Source organism: Labrus mixtus, chromosome 5 (genome assembly GCF_963584025.1).
Source record: "Labrus mixtus chromosome 5, fLabMix1.1, whole genome shotgun sequence".
Classification (NCBI taxonomy): Eukaryota; Metazoa; Chordata; class Actinopteri; order Labriformes; family Labridae; genus Labrus; species Labrus mixtus.
In genome coordinates, this window is record NC_083616.1 from 33,449,925 (window position 1) to 33,466,846 (window position 16,922).

The following is a 16,922-nucleotide window of genomic DNA, read 5'->3' on the forward strand; positions in this document are numbered from 1 at the left end:
CCTCTGGAGGATGAAGAAGACCGAGGAAAGGCACATATGAGGCCGAAATGGGGAGCCCTGTCGGCCTAGGGACAGTGCAACACCTCCCTCTGGCGGACAAAACGGAGCGGTGCAATGGAGCGAGAAAAAGGGATGATGAGGCTGAAAGGCTGAGCCCTGACAGCCTGGGGAGTGATGCACACCGCTGTTACCCTCTGGAGGATGGAAAGGACCGATAAAAGGCAAAGATGAGGCCGAAAGGGTGCGCCCTGTCGGCCTGGGGAGTGCTGAACACCGCTCTCAGCCTCTGGAGGATGAAGAAGACCGAGGAAAGGCACATATGAGGCCGAAATGGGGAGCCCTGTCGGCCTAGGGACAGTGCAACACCGCCCTCTGGCGGACAAATTGGAGCGGTGCAATGGAGCGAGAAAAAGGGATGATGAGGCTGAAAGGCTGAGCCCTGACAGCCTGGGGAGTGATGCACACCGCTGTTACCCTCTGGAGGATGGAAAGGACCGATAAAAGGCAAAGATGTGGCCGAAAGGCTGCGCCCTGTCGGCCTGGGGAGTGCTGAACACCGCTGTCAGCCTCTGGAAGACCAACTTTCAAAAAAGTTTCTAAGTGTCAATTTTTAAAAATTTTCTAAGTGCCACTTGAGGTCGAGAAGGACCGAGGAAAGGCACAGATGAGGCCGAAATGGGGAGCCCTGTCGGCCTGGGGAGTGCTGAACACCGCTCTCAGCCTCTGGAAGACCAACTTTCAAAAAAGTTTCTAAGTGTCAATTTCGAAAAATCTTCTAAGTGCCACTGGGGGTCGAGAAGGACCGAGGAAAGGCACAGATGAGGCCGAAATGGGGAGCCCTGTCGGCCTAGGGACAGTGCAACACCGTCCTCTGGCGGACAAAACGGAGCGGTGCAATGGAGCGAGAAAAAGGGATGATGAGGCTGAAAGGCTGAGCCCTGACAGCCTGGGGAGTGATGCACACCGCTGTTACCCTCTGGAGGATGGAAAGGACCGATAAAAGGCAAAGATGAGGCCGAAAGGGTGCGCCCTGTCGGCCTGGGGAGTGCTGAACACCGCTCTCAGCCTCTGGAGGATGAAGAAGACCGAGGAAAGGCACATATGAGGCCGAAATGAGGAGCCCTGTCGGCCTAGGGACAGTGCAACACCGCCCTCTGGCGGACAAAACGGAGCTGTGCAATGGAGCGAGAAAAAGGGATGATGAGGCTGAAAGGCTGAGCCCTGACAGCCTGGGGAGTGATGCACACCGCTGTTACCCTCTGGAGGATGGAAAGGACCGATAAAAGGCAAAGATGAGGCCGAAAGGGTGCGCCCTGTCGGCCTGGGGAGTGCTGAACACCGCTGTCAGCCTCTGGAAGACCAACTTTCAAAAAAGTTTCTAAGTGTCAATTTTGAAAATTTTTCTAAGTGCCACTGGAGGTTGAGAAGGACCGAGGAAAGGCACAGATGAGGCCGAAATGGGGAGCCCTGTCGGCCTGGGGAGTACTGAACACTGCTCTCAGCCTCTGGAGGATGAAGAAGACCGAGGAAAGGCACATATGAGGCCGAAATGGGGAGCCCTGTCGGCCTAGGGACAGTGCAACACCGCCCTCTGGCGGACAAAACGGAGCGGTGCAATGGAGCGAGAAAAAGGGATGATGAGGCTGAAAGGCTGAGCCCTGACAGCCTGGGGAGTGATGCACACCGCTGTTACCCTCTGGAGGATGGAAAGGACCGATAAAAGGCAAAGATGAGGCCGAAAGGTTGCGCCCTGTCGGCCTGGGGAGTGCTGAACACCGCTGTCAGCCTCTGGAAGACCAACTTTCAAAAAAGTTTCTAAGTGTCAATTTTGAAAAATTTTCTAAGTGCCACTGGAGGTCGAGAAGGACCGAGGAAAGGCACAGATGAGGCCGAAATGGGGAGCCCTGTCGGCCTGGGGAGTGCTGAACACCGCTGTCAGCCTCTGGAAGACCAACTTTCAAAAAAGTTTCTAAGTGTCAATTTCGAAAAATCTTCTAAGTGCCACTGGAGGTCGAGAAGGACCGAGGAAAGGCACAGATGAGGCCGAAATGGGGAGCCCTGTCGGCCTGGGGAGTGCTGAACACCGCTGTCAGCCTCTGGAAGACCAACTTTCAAAAAAGTTTCTAAGTGTCAATTTCGAAAAATCTTCTAAGTGCCACTGGAGGTCGAAAAGGACCGAGGAAAGGCACAGATGAGGCCGAAATTGGGAGCCCTGTCGGCCTGGGGAGTGCTGAACACCGCTCTCAGCCTCTGGAGGATGAAGAAGACCGAGGAAAGGCACATATGAGGCCGAAATGGGGAGCCCTGTCGGCCTAGGGACAGTGCAACACCTCCCTCAGGCGGACAAATTGGAGCGGTGCAATGGAGCGAGAAAAAGGGATGATGAGGCTGAAAGGCTGAGCCCTGACAGCCTGGGGAGTGATGCACACCGCTGTTACCCTTTGGAGGATGGAAAGGACCGATAAAAGGCAAAGATGAGGCCGAAAGGGTGCGCCCTGTCGGCCTGGGGAGTGCTGAACACCGCTGTCAGCCTCTGGAAGACCAACTTTCAAAAAAGTTTCTAAGTGTCAATTTTGAAAAATTTTCTAAGTGCCACTGGAGGTCGAGAAGGACCGAGGAAAGGCACAGATGAGGCCGAAATGGGGAGCCCTGTCGGCCTGGGGAGTGCTGAACACCGCTCTCAGCCTCTGGAAGACCAACTTTCAAAAAAGTTTCTAAGTGTCAATTTCGAAAAATCTTCTAAGTGCCACTGGGGGTCGAGAAGGACCGAGGAAAGGCACAGATGAGGCCGAAATGGGGAGCCCTGTCGGCCTGGGGAGTGCTGAACACCGCTGTCAGCCTCTGGAAGACCAACTTTCAAAAAAGTTTCTAAGTGTCAATTTCGAAAAATCTTCTAAGTGCCACTGGAGGTCGAGAAGGACCGAGGAAAGGCACAGATGAGGCCGAAATGGGGAGCCCTGTTGGCCTGGGGAGTGCTGAACACCGCTCTCAGCCTCTGGAAGACCAACTTTCAAAAAAGTTTCTAAGTGTCAATTTCGAAAAATCTTCTAAGTGCCACTGGGGGTCGAGAAGGACCGAGGAAAGGCACAGATGAGGCCGAAATGGGGAGCCCTGTCGGCCTGGGGAGTGCTGAACACCGCTGTCAGCCTCTGGAAGACCAACTTTCAAAAAAGTTTCTAAGTGTCAATTTCGAAAAATCTTCTAAGTGCCACTGGAGGTCGAGAAGGACCGAGGAAAGGCACAGATGAGGCCGAAATGGGGAGCCCTGTTGGCCTGGGGAGTGCTGAACACCGCTCTCAGCCTCTGGAAGACCAACTTTCAAAAAAGTTTCTAAGTGTCAATTTCGAAAAATCTTCTAAGTGCCACTGGAGGTCGAGAAGGACCGAGGAAAGGCACAGATGAGGCCGAAATTGGGAGCCCTGTCAGCCTGGGGAGTGCTGAACACCGCTCTCAGCCTCTGGAGGATGAAGAAGACCGAGGAAAGGCACATATGAGGCCGAAATGGGGAGCCCTGTCGGCCTAGGGACAGTGCAACACCTCCCTCTGGCGGACAAAACGGAGCGGTGCAATGGAGCGAGAAAAAGGGATGATGAGGCTGAAAGGCTGAGCCCTGACAGCCTGGGGAGTGATGCACACCGCTGTTACCCTCTGGAGGATGGAAAGGACCGATAAAAGGCAAAGATGAGGCCGAAAGGGTGCGCCCTGTCGGCCTGGGGAGTGCTGAACACCGCTCTCAGCCTCTGGAGGATGAAGAAGACCGAGGAAAGGCACATATGAGGCCGAAATGGGGAGCCCTGTCGGCCTAGGGACAGTGCAACACCGCCCTCTGGCGGACAAATTGGAGCGGTGCAATGGAGCGAGAAAAAGGGATGATGAGGCTGAAAGGCTGAGCCCTGACAGCCTGGGGAGTGATGCACACCGCTGTTACCCTCTGGAGGATGGAAAGGACCGATAAAAGGCAAAGATGTGGCCGAAAGGGTGCGCCCTGTCGGCCTGGGGAGTGCTGAACACCGCTGTCAGCCTCTGGAAGACCAACTTTCAAAAAAGTTTCTAAGTGTCAATTTTGAAAAATTTTCTAAGTGCCACTTGAGGTCGAGAAGGACCGAGGAAAGGCACAGATGAGGCCGAAATGGGGAGCCCTGTCGGCCTGGGGAGTGCTGAACACCGCTCTCAGCCTCTGGAAGACCAACTTTCAAAAAAGTTTCTAAGTGTCAATTTCGAAAAATCTTCTAAGTGCCACTGGGGGTCGAGAAGGACCGAGGAAAGGCACAGATGAGGCCGAAATGGGGAGCCCTGTCGGCCTAGGGACAGTGCAACACCGCCCTCTGGCGGACAAAAAGGAGCGGTGCAATGGAGCGAGAAAAAGGGATGATGAGGCTGAAAGGCTGAGCCCTGACAGCCTGGGGAGTGATGCACACCGCTGTTACCCTCTGGAGGATGGAAAGGACCGATAAAAGGCAAAGATGAGGCCGAAAGGGTGCGCCCTGTCGGCCTGGGGAGTGCTGAACACCGCTCTCAGCCTCTGGAGGATGAAGAAGACCGAGGAAAGGCACATATGAGGCCGAAATGAGGAGCCCTGTCGGCCTAGGGACAGTGCAACACCGCCCTCTGGCGGACAAAACGGAGCTGTGCAATGGAGCGAGAAAAAGGGATGATGAGGCTGAAAGGCTGAACCCTGACAGCCTGGGGAGTGATGCACACCGCTGTTACCCTCTGGAGGATGGAAAGGACCGATAAAAGGCAAAGATGAGGCCGAAAGGGTGCGCCCTGTCGGCCTGGGGAGTGCTGAACACCGCTGTCAGCCTCTGGAAGACCAACTTTCAAAAAAGTTTCTAAGTGTCAATTTTGAAAAATTTTCTAAGTGCCACTGGAGGTCGAGAAGGACCGAGGAAAGGCACAGATGAGGCCGAAATGGGGAGCCCTGTCGGCCTGGGGAGTACTGAACACTGCTCTCAGCCTCTGGAGGATGAAGAAGACCGAGGAAAGGCACATATGAGGCCGAAATGGGGAGCCCTGTCGGCCTAGGGACAGTGCAACACCGCCCTCTGGCGGACAAAACGGAGCGGTGCAATGGAGCGAGAAAAAGGGATGATGAGGCTGAAAGGCTGAGCCCTGACAGCCTGGGGAGTGATGCACACCGCTGTTACCCTCTGGAGGATGGAAAAAACCGATAAAAGGCAAAGATGAGGCCGAAAGGTTGCGCCCTGTCGGCCTGGGGAGTGCTGAACACCGCTGTCAGTCTCTGGAAGACCAACTTTCAAAAAAGTTTCTAAGTGTCAATTTTGAAAAATTTTCTAAGTGCCACTGGAGGTCGAGAAGGACCGAGGAAAGGCACAGATGAGGCCGAAATGGGGAGCCCTGTCGGCCTGGGGAGTGCTGAACACCGCTGTCAGCCTCTGGAAGACCAACTTTCAAAAAAGTTTCTAAGTGTCAATTTCGAAAAATCTTCTAAGTGCCACTGGAGGTCGAGAAGGACCGAGGAAAGGCACAGATGAGGCCGAAATGGGGAGCCCTGTCGGCCTGGGGAGTGCTGAACACCGCTGTCAGCCTCTGGAAGACCAACTTTCAAAAAAGTTTCTAAGTGTCAATTTCGAAAAATCTTCTAAGTGCCACTGGAGGTCGAAAAGGACCGAGGAAAGGCACAGATGAGGCCGAAATTGGGAGCCCTGTCGGCCTGGGGAGTGCTGAACACCGCTCTCAGCCTCTGGAGGATGAAGAAGACCGAGGAAAGGCACATATGAGGCCGAAATGGGGAGCCCTGTCGGCCTAGGGACAGTGCAACACCGCCCTCAGGCGGACAAATTGGAGCGGTGCAATGGAGCGAGAAAAAGGGATGATGAGGCTGAAAGGCTGAGCCCTGACAGCCTGGGGAGTGATGCACACCGCTGTTACCCTTTGGAGGATGGAAAGGACCGATAAAAGGCAAAGATGAGGCCGAAAGGGTGCGCCCTGTCGGCCTGGGGAGTGCTGAACACCGCTGTCAGCCTCTGGAAGACCAACTTTCAAAAAAGTTTCTAAGTGTCAATTTCGAAAAATCTTCTAAGTGCCACTGGGGGTCGAGAAGGACCGAGGAAAGGCACAGATGAGGCCGAAATGGGGAGCCCTGTCGGCCTGGGGAGTGCTGAACACCGCTGTCAGCCTCTGGAAGACCAACTTTCAAAAAAGTTTCTAAGTGTCAATTTCGAAAAATCTTCTAAGTGCCACTGGAGGTCGAGAAGGACCGAGGAAAGGCACAGATGAGGCCGAAATGGGGAGCCCTGTTGGCCTGGGGAGTGCTGAACACCGCTCTCAGCCTCTGGAAGACCAACTTTCAAAAAAGTTTCTAAGTGTCAATTTCGAAAAATCTTCTAAGTGCCACTGGGGGTCGAGAAGGACCGAGGAAAGGCACAGATGAGGCCGAAATGGGGAGCCCTGTCGGCCTGGGGAGTACTGAACACTGCTCTCAGCCTCTGGAGGATGAAGAAGACCGAGGAAAGGCACATATGAGGCCGAAATGGGGAGCCCTGTCGGCCTAGGGACAGTGCAACACCGCCCTCTGGCGGACAAATTGGAGCGGTGCAATGGAGCGAGAAAAAGGGATGATGAGGCTGAAAGGCTGAGCCCTGACAGCCTGGGGAGTGATGCACACCGCTGTTACCCTCTGGAGGATGGAAAGGACCGATAAAAGGCAAAGATGTGGCCGAAAGGGTGCGCCCTGTCGGCCTGGGGAGTGCTGAACACCGCTGTCAGCCTCTGGAAGACCAACTTTCAAAAAAGTTTCTAAGTGTCAATTTTGAAAAATTTTCTAAGTGCCACTTGAGGTCGAGAAGGACCGAGGAAAGGCACAGATGAGGCCGAAATGGGGAGCCCTGTCGGCCTGGGGAGTGCTGAACACCGCTCTCAGCCTCTGGAAGACCAACTTTCAAAAAAGTTTCTAAGTGTCAATTTCGAAAAATCTTCTAAGTGCCACTGGGGGTCGAGAAGGACCGAGGAAAGGCACAGATGAGGCCGAAATGGGGAGCCCTGTCGGCCTAGGGACAGTGCAACACCGCCCTCTGGCGGACAAAACGGAGCGGTGCAATGGAGCGAGAAAAAGGGATGATGAGGCTGAAAGGCTGAGCCCTGACAGCCTGGGGAGTGATGCACACCGCTGTTACCCTCTGGAGGATGGAAAGGACCGATAAAAGGCAAAGATGAGGCCGAAAGGGTGCGCCCTGTCGGCCTGGGGAGTGCTGAACACCGCTCTCAGCCTCTGGAGGATGAAGAAGACCGAGGAAAGGCACATATGAGGCCGAAATGAGGAGCCCTGTCGGCCTAGGGACAGTGCAACACCGCCCTCTGGCGGACAAATTGGAGCGGTGCAATGGAGCGAGAAAAAGGGATGATGAGGCTGAAAGGCTGAGCCCTGACAGCCTGGGGAGTGATGCACACCGCTGTTACCCTTTGGAGGATGGAAAGGACCGATAAAAGGCAAAGATGAGGCCGAAAGGGTGCGCCCTGTCGGCCTGGGGAGTGCTGAACACCGCTGTCAGCCTCTGGAAGACCAACTTTCCAAAAAGTTTCTAAGTGTCAATTTTGAAAAATTTTCTAAGTGCCACTGGAGGTCGAGAAGGACCGAGGAAAGGCACAGATGAGGCCGAAATGGGGAGCCCTGTCGGCCTGGGGAGTGCTGAACACCGCTCTCAGCCTCTGGAAGACCAACTTTCAAAAAAGTTTCTAAGTGTCAATTTCGAAAAATCTTCTAACTGCCACTGGGGGTCGAGAAGGACCGAGGAAAGGCACAGATGAGGCCGAAATGGGGAGCCCTGTCGGCCTGGGGAGTGCTGAACACTGCTCTCAGCCTCTGGAGGATGAAGAAGACCGAGGAAAGGCACAGATGAGGCCGAAATGGGGAGCCCTGTCGGCCTGGGGAGTGCTGAACACCGCTGTCAGCCTCTGGAAGACCAACTTTCAAAAAAGTTTCTAAGTGTCAATTTCGAAAAATCTTCTAAGTGCCACTGGAGGTCGAGAAGGACCGAGGAAAGGCACAGATGAGGCCGAAATTGGGAGCCCTGTCAGCCTGGGGAGTGCTGAACACCGCTCTCAGCCTCTGGAGGATGAAGAAGACCGAGGAAAGGCACATATGAGGCCGAAATGGGGAGCCCTGTCGGCCTAGGGACAGTGCAACACCTCCCTCTGGCGGACAAAACGGAGTGGTGCAATGGAGCGAGAAAAAGGGATGATGAGGCTGAAAGGCTGAGCCCTGACAGCCTGGGGAGTGATGCACACCGCTGTTACCCTCTGGAGGATGGAAAGGACCGATAAAAGGCAAAGATGAGGCCGAAAGGGTGCGCCCTGTCGGCCTGGGGAGTGCTGAACACCGCTCTCAGCCTCTGGAGGATGAAGAAGACCGAGGAAAGGCACATATGAGGCCGAAATGGGGAGCCCTGTCGGCCTAGGGACAGTGCAACACCGCCCTCTGGCGGACAAAACGGAGCTGTGCAATGGAGCGAGAAAAAGGGATGATGAGGCTGAAAGGCTGAGCCCTGACAGCCTGGGGAGTGATGCACACCGCTGTTACCCTCTGGAGGATGGAAAGGACCGATAAAAGGCAAAGATGAGGCCGAAAGGGTGCGCCCTGTCGGCCTGGGGAGTGCTGAACACCGCTGTCAGCCTCTGGAAGACCAACTTTCAAAAAAGTTTCTAAGTGTCAATTTTGAAAAATTTTCTAAGTGCCACTGGAGGTCGAGAAGGACCGAGGAAAGGCACAGATGAGGCCGAAATGGGGAGCCCTGTCGGCCTGGGGAGTGCTGAACACCGCTCTCAGCCTCTGGAAGACCAACTTTCAAAAAAGTTTCTAAGTGTCAATTTCGAAAAATCTTCTAAGTGCCACTGGGGGTCGAGAAGGACCGAGGAAAGGCACAGATGAGGCCGAAATGGGGAGCCCTGTCGGCCTGGGGAGTGCTGAACACCGCTGTCAGCCTCTGGAAGACCAACTTTCAAAAAAGTTTCTAAGTGTCAATTTCGAAAAATCTTCTAAGTGCCACTGGAGGTCGAGAAGGACCGAGGAAAGGCACAGATGAGGCCGAAATGGGGAGCCCTGTCGGCCTGGGTAGTGCTGAACACCGCTGTCAGCCTCTGGAAGACCAACTTTCAAAAAAGTTTCTAAGTGTCAATTTCGAAAAATCTTCTAAGTGCCACTGGAGGTCGAGAAGGACCGAGGAAAGGCACAGATGAGGCCGAAATGGGGAGCCCTGTCGGCCTGGGGAGTGCTGAACACCGCTGTCAGCCTCTGGAGGATGAAGAAGACCGAGGAAAGGCACATATGAGGCCGAAATGGGGAGCCCTGTCGGCCTAGGGACAGTGCAACACCGCCCTCTGGCGGACAAAACGGAGCTGTGCAATGGAGCGAGAAAAAGGGATGATGAGGCTGAAAGGCTGAGCCCTGACAGCCTGGGGAGTGATGCACACCGCTGTTACCCTCTGGAGGATGGAAAGGACCGATAAAAGGCAAAGATGAGGCCGAAAGGGTGCGCCCTGTCGGCCTGGGGAGTGCTGAACACCGCTGTCAGCCTCTGGAAGACCAACTTTCAAAAAAGTTTCTAAGTGTCAATTTTGAAAAATTTTCTAAGTGCCACTGGAGGTCGAGAAGGACCGAGGAAAGGCACAGATGAGGCCGAAATGGGGAGCCCTGTCGGCCTGGGGAGTGCTGAACACCGCTCTCAGCCTCTGGAAGACCAACTTTCAAAAAAGTTTCTAAGTGTCAATTTCGAAAAATCTTCTAAGTGCCACTGGGGGTCGAGAAGGACCGAGGAAAGGCACAGATGAGGCCGAAATGGGGAGCCCTGTCGGCCTGGGGAGTGCTGAACACTGCTCTCAGCCTCTGGAGGATGAAGAAGACCGAGGAAAGGCACAGATGAGGCCGAAATGGGGAGCCCTGTCGGCCTGGGGAGTGCTGAACACCGCTGTCAGCCTCTGGAAGACCAACTTTCAAAAAAGTTTCTAAGTGTCAATTTCGAAAAATCTTCTAAGTGCCACTGGAGGTCGAGAAGGACCGAGGAAAGGCACAGATGAGGCCGAAATTGGGAGCCCTGTCAGCCTGGGGAGTGCTGAACACCGCTCTCAGCCTCTGGAGGATGAAGAAGACCGAGGAAAGGCACATATGAGGCCGAAATGGGGAGCCCTGTCGGCCTAGGGACAGTGCAACACCTCCCTCTGGCGGAGAAAACGGAGTGGTGCAATGGAGCGAGAAAAAGGGATGATGAGGCTGAAAGGCTGAGCCCTGACAGCCTGGGGAGTGATGCACACCGCTGTTACCCTCTGGAGGATGGAAAGGACCGATAAAAGGCAAAGATGAGGCCGAAAGGGTGCGCCCTGTCGGCCTGGGGAGTGCTGAACACCGCTGTCAGCCTCTGGAAGACCAACTTTCAAAAAAGTTTCTAAGTGTCAATTTTGAAAATTTTTCTAAGTGCCACTTGAGGTCGAGAAGGACCGAGGAAAGGCACAGATGAGGCCGAAATGGGGAGCCCTGTCGGCCTGGGGAGTGCTGAACACCGCTCTCAGCCTCTGGAAGACCAACTTTCAAAAAAGTTTCTAAGTGTCAATTTCGAAAAATCTTCTAAGTGCCACTGGAGGTCGAGAAGGACCGAGGAAAGGCACAGATGAGGCCGAAATGGGGAGCCCTGTCGGCCTGGGGAGTGCTGAACACCGCTGTCAGCCTCTGGAAGACCAACTTTCAAAAAAGTTTCTAAGTGTCAATTTCGAAAAATCTTCTAAGTGCCACTGGAGGTCGAGAAGGACCGAGGAAAGGCACAGATGAGGCCGAAATGGGGAGCCCTGTCGGCCTGGGGAGTGCTGAACACCGCTGTCAGCCTCTGGAGGATGAAGAAGACCGAGGAAAGGCACATATGAGGCCGAAATGGGGAGCCCTGTCGGCCTAGGGACAGTGCAACACCGCCCTCTGGCGGACAAAACGGAGCTGTGCAATGGAGCGAGAAAAAGGGATGATGAGGCTGAAAGGCTGAGCCCTGACAGCCTGGGGAGTGATGCACACCGCTGTTACCCTCTGGAGGATGGAAAGGACCGATAAAAGGCAAAGATGAGGCCGAAAGGGTGCGCCCTGTCGGCCTGGGGAGTGCTGAACACCGCTCTCAGCCTCTGGAGGATGAAGAAGACCGAGGAAAGGCACATATGAGGCCGAAATGGGGAGCCCTGTCGGCCTAGGGACAGTGCAACACCGCCCTCTGGCGGACAAAACGGAGCTGTGCAATGGAGCGAGAAAAAGGGATGATGAGGCTGAAAGGCTGAGCCCTGACAGCCTGGGGAGTGATGCACACCGCTGTTACCCACTTGAGGTCGAGAAGGACCGAGGAAAGGCACAGATGAGGCCGAAATGGGGAGCCCTGTCGGCCTGGGGAGTGCTGAACACCGCTCTCAGCCTCTGGAAGACCAACTTTCAAAAAAGTTTCTAAGTGTCAATTTCGAAAAATCTTCTAAGTGCCACTGGGGGTCGAGAAGGACAGAGGAAAGGCACAGATGAGGCCGAAATGGGGAGCCCTGTCGGCCTGGGGAGTGCTGAACACCGCTGTCAGCCTCTGGAAGACCAACTTTCAAAAAAGTTTCTAAGTGTCAATTTCGAAAAATCTTCTAAGTGCCACTGGAGGTCGAGAAGGACCGAGGAAAGGCACAGATGAGGCCGAAATGGGGAGCCCTGTCGGCCTGGGGAGTGCTGAACACCGCTGTCAGCCTCTGGAAGACCAACTTTCAAAAAAGTTTCTAAGTGTCAATTTCGAAAAATCTTCTAAGTGCCACTGGAGGTCGAGAAGGACCGAGGAAAGGCACAGATGAGGCCGAAATGGGGAGCCCTGTCGGCCTGGGGAGTGCTGAACACCGCTGTCAGCCTCTGGAGGATGAAGAAGACCGAGGAAAGGCACATATGAGGCCGAAATGGGGAGCCCTGTCGGCCTAGGGACAGTGCAACACCGCCCTCTGGCGGACAAAACGGAGCTGTGCAATGGAGCGAGAAAAAGGGATGATGAGGCTGAAAGGCTGAGCCCTGACAGCCTGGGGAGTGATGCACACCGCTGTTACCCTCTGGAGGATGGAAAGGACCGATAAAAGGCAAAGATGAGGCCGAAAGGGTGCGCCCTGTCGGCCTGGGGAGTGCTGAACACCGCTCTCAGCCTCTGGAGGATGAAGAAGACCGAGGAAAGGCACATATGAGGCCGAAATGGGGAGCCCTGTCGGCCTAGGGACAGTGCAACACCGCCCTCTGGCGGACAAAACGGAGCTGTGCAATGGAGCGAGAAAAAGGGATGATGAGGCTGAAAGGCTGAGCCCTGACAGCCTGGGGAGTGATGCACACCGCTGTTACCCTCTGGAGGATGGAAAGGACCGATAAAAGGCAAAGATGAGGCCGAAAGGGTGCGCCCTGTCGGCCTGGGGAGTGCTGAACACCGCTGTCAGCCTCTGGAAGACCAACTTTCAAAAAAGTTTCTAAGTGTCAATTTTGAAAAATTTTCTAAGTGCCACTGGAGGTCGAGAAGGACCGAGGAAAGGCACAGATGAGGCCGAAATGGGGAGCCCTGTCGGCCTGGGGAGTGCTGAACACCGCTCTCAGCCTCTGGAAGACCAACTTTCAAAAAAGTTTCTAAGTGTCAATTTCGAAAAATCTTCTAAGTGCCACTGGGGGTCGAGAAGGACCGAGGAAAGGCACAGATGAGGCCGAAATGGGGAGCCCTGTCGGCCTGGGGAGTGCTGAACACCGCTGTCAGCCTCTGGAAGACCAACTTTCAAAAAAGTTTCTAAGTGTCAATTTCGAAAAATCTTCTAAGTGCCACTGGAGGTCGAGAAGGACCGAGGAAAGGCACAGATGAGGCCGAAATGGGGAGCCCTGTCGGCCTGGGTAGTGCTGAACACCGCTGTCAGCCTCTGGAAGACCAACTTTCAAAAAAGTTTCTAAGTGTCAATTTCGAAAAATCTTCTAAGTGCCACTGGAGGTCGAGAAGGACCGAGGAAAGGCACAGATGAGGCCGAAATGGGGAGCCCTGTCGGCCTGGGGAGTGCTGAACACCGCTGTCAGCCTCTGGAGGATGAAGAAGACCGAGGAAAGGCACATATGAGGCCGAAATGGGGAGCCCTGTCGGCCTAGGGACAGTGCAACACCGCCCTCTGGCGGACAAAACGGAGCGGTGCAATGGAGCGAGAAAAAGGGATGATGAGGCTGAAAGGCTGAGCCCTGACAGCCTGGGGAGTGATGCACACCGCTGTTACCCTCTGGAGGATGGAAAGGACCGATAAAAGGCAAAGATGAGGCCGAAAGGGTGCGCCCTGTCGGCCTGGGGAGTGCTGAACACCGCTCTCAGCCTCTGGAGGATGAAGAAGACCGAGGAAAGGCACATATGAGGCCGAAATGGGGAGCCCTGTCGGCCTAGGGACAGTGCAACACCGCCCTCTGGCGGACAAAACGGAGCTGTGCAATGGAGCGAGAAAAAGGGATGATGAGGCTGAAAGGCTGAGCCCTGACAGCCTGGGGAGTGATGCACACCGCTGTTACCCTCTGGAGGATGGAAAGGACCGATAAAAGGCAAAGATGAGGCTGAAAGGGTGCGCCCTGTCGGCCTGGGGAGTGCTGAACACCGCTGTCAGCCTCTGGAAGACCAACTTTCAAAAAAGTTTCTAAGTGTCAATTTTGAAAAATTTTCTAAGTGCCACTGGAGGTCGAGAAGGACCGAGGAAAGGCACAGATGAGGCCGAAATGGGGAGCCCTGTCGGCCTGGGGAGTGCTGAACACCGCTCTCAGCCTCTGGAAGACCAACTTTCAAAAAAGTTTCTAAGTGTCAATTTCGAAAAATCTTCTAAGTGCCACTGGGGGTCGAGAAGGACCGAGGAAAGGCACAGATGAGGCCGAAATGGGGAGCCCTGTCGGCCTGGGGAGTGCTGAACACCGCTGTCAGCCTCTGGAAGACCAACTTTCAAAAAAGTTTCTAAGTGTCAATTTCGAAAAATCTTCTAAGTGCCACTGGAGGTCGAGAAGGACCGAAGAAAGGCACAGATGAGGCCGAAATGGGGAGCCCTGTCGGCCTGGGGAGTGCTGAACACCGCTCTCAGCCTCTGGAGGATGAAGAAGACCGAGGAAAGGCACATATGAGGCCGAAATGGGGAGCCCTGTCGGCCTAGGGACAGTGCAACACCGCTCTCTGGCGGACAAAACGGAGCTGTGCAATGGAGCGAGAAAAAGGGATGATGAGGCTGAAAGGCTGAGCCCTGACAGCCTGGGGAGTGATGCACACCGCTGTTACCCTCTGGAGGATGGAAAGGACCGATAAAAGGCAAAGATGAGGCCGAAAGGGTGCGCCCTGTCGGCCTGGGGAGTGCTGAACACCGCTCTCAGCCTCTGGAGGATGAAGAAGACCGAGGAAAGGCACATATGAGGCCGAAATGGGGAGCCCTGTCGGCCTAAGGACAGTGCAACACCGCCCTCTGGCGGACAAAACGGAGCTGTGCAATGGAGCGAGAAAAAGGGATGATGAGGCTGAAAGGCTGAGCCCTGACAGCCTGGGGAGTGATGCACACCGCTGTTACCCTCTGGAGTATGGAAAGGACCGATAAAAGGCAAAGATGAGGCCGAAAGGGTGCGCCCTGTCGGCCTGGGGAGTGCTGAACACCGCTGTCAGCCTCTGGAAGACCAACTTTCAAAAAAGTTTCTAAGTGTCAATTTTGAAAAATTTTCTAAGTGCCACTGGAGGTCGAGAAGGACCGAGGAAAGGCACAGATGAGGCCGAAATGGGGAGCCCTGTCGGCCTGGGGAGTGCTGAACACCGCTCTCAGCCTCTGGAAGACCAACTTTCAAAAAAGTTTCTAAGTGTCAATTTCGAAAAATCTTCTAAGTGCCACTGGGGGTCGAGAAGGACCGAGGAAAGGCACAGATGAGGCCGAAATGGGGAGCCCTGTCGGCCTGGGGAGTGCTGAACACCGCTGTCAGCCTCTGGAAGACCAACTTTCAAAAAAGTTTCTAAGTGTCAATTTCGAAAAATCTTCTAAGTGCCACTGGAGGTCTAGAAGGACCGAGGAAAGGCACAGATGAGGCCGAAATGGGGAGCCCTGTCGGCCTGGGGAGTGCTGAACACCGCTGTCAGCCTCTGGAAGACCAACTTTCAAAAAAGTTTCTAAGTGTCAATTTCGAAAAATCTTCTAAGTGCCACTGGAGGTCGAGAAGGACCGAGGAAAGGCACAGATGAGGCCGAAATGGGGAGCCCTGTCGGCCTAGGGACAGTGCAACACCGCCCTCTGGCGGACAAATTGGAGCGGTGCAATGGAGCGAGAAAAAGGGATGATGAGGCTGAAAGGCTGAGCCCTGACAGCCTGGGGAGTGATGCACACCGCTGTTACCCTCTGGAGGATGGAAAGGACCGATAAAAGGCAAAGATGTGGCCGAAAGGGTGCGCCCTGTCGGCCTGGGGAGTGCTGAACACCGCTCTCAGCCTCTGGAGGATGAAGAAGACCGAGGAAAGGCACATATGAGGCCGAAATGGGGAGCCCTGTCGGCCTAGGGACAGTGCAACACCTCCCTCTGGCGGACAAAACGGAGCGGTGCAATGGAGCGAGAAAAAGGGATGATGAGGCTGAAAGGCTGAGCCCTGACAGCCTGGGGAGTGATGCAAACTGCTGTTACCCTCTGGAGGATGGAAAGGACCGATAAAAGGCAAAGATGAGGCCGAAAGGGTGCGCCCTGTCGGCCTGGGGAGTGCTGAACACCGCTGTCAGCCTCTGGAAGACCAACTTTCAAAAAAGTTTCTAAGTGTCAATTTCGAAAAATCTTCTAAGTGCCACTGGAGGTCGAGAAGGACCGAGGAAAGGCACAGATGAGGCCGAAATGGGGAGCCCTGTCGGCCTAGGGACAGTGCAACACCGCCCTCTGGCGGACAAATTGGAGCGGTGCAATGGAGCGAGAAAAAGGGATGATGAGGCTGAAAGGCTGAGCCCTGACAGCCTGGGGAGTGATGCACACCGCTGTTACCCTCTGGAGGATGGAAAGGACCGATAAAAGGCAAAGATGTGGCCGAAAGGGTGCGCCCTGTCGGCCTGGGGAGTGCTGAACACCGCTCTCAGCCTCTGGAGGATGAAGAAGACCGAGGAAAGGCACATATGAGGCCGAAATGGGGAGCCCTGTCGGCCTAGGGACAGTGCAACACCTCCCTCTGGCGGACAAAACGGAGCGGTGCAATGGAGCGAGAAAAAGGGATGATGAGGCTGAAAGGCTGAGCCCTGACAGCCTGGGGAGTGATGCAAACTGCTGTTACCCTCTGGAGGATGGAAAGGACCGATAAAAGGCAAAGATGAGGCCGAAAGGGTGCGCCCTGTCGGCCTGGGGAGTGCTGAACACCGCTCTCAGCCTCTGGAAGACCAACTTTCAAAAAAGTTTCTAAGTGTCAATTTCGAAAAATCTTCTAATTGCCACTGGAGGTCGAGAAGGACAGAGGAAAGGCACAGATGAGGCCGAAATGGGGAGCCCTGTCGGCCTGGGGAGTGCTGAACACCGCTGTCAGCCTCTGGAGGATGAAGAAGACCGAGGAAAGGCACATATGAGGCCGAATTGGGGAGCCCTGTCGGCCTAGGGACAGTGCAACACCGCCCTCTGGCGGACAAAACGGAGCTGTGCAATGGAGCGAGAAAAAGGGATGATGAGGCTGAAAGGCTGAGCCCCGACAGCCTGGGGAGTGATGCACACCACTGTTACCCTCTGGAGGATGGAAAGGACCGATAAAAGGCAAAGATGAGGCCGAAAGGGTGCGCCCTGTCGGCCTGGGGAGTGCTGAACACCGCTGTCAGCCTCTGGAAGACCAACTTTCAAAAAAGTTTCTAAGTGTCAATTTCGAAAAATCTTCTAAGTGTCACTGGAGGTCGAGAAGGACCGAGGAAAGGCAAAGATAAGGCCGAAAGGGTGAACCCTCTCGGCCTGGAGA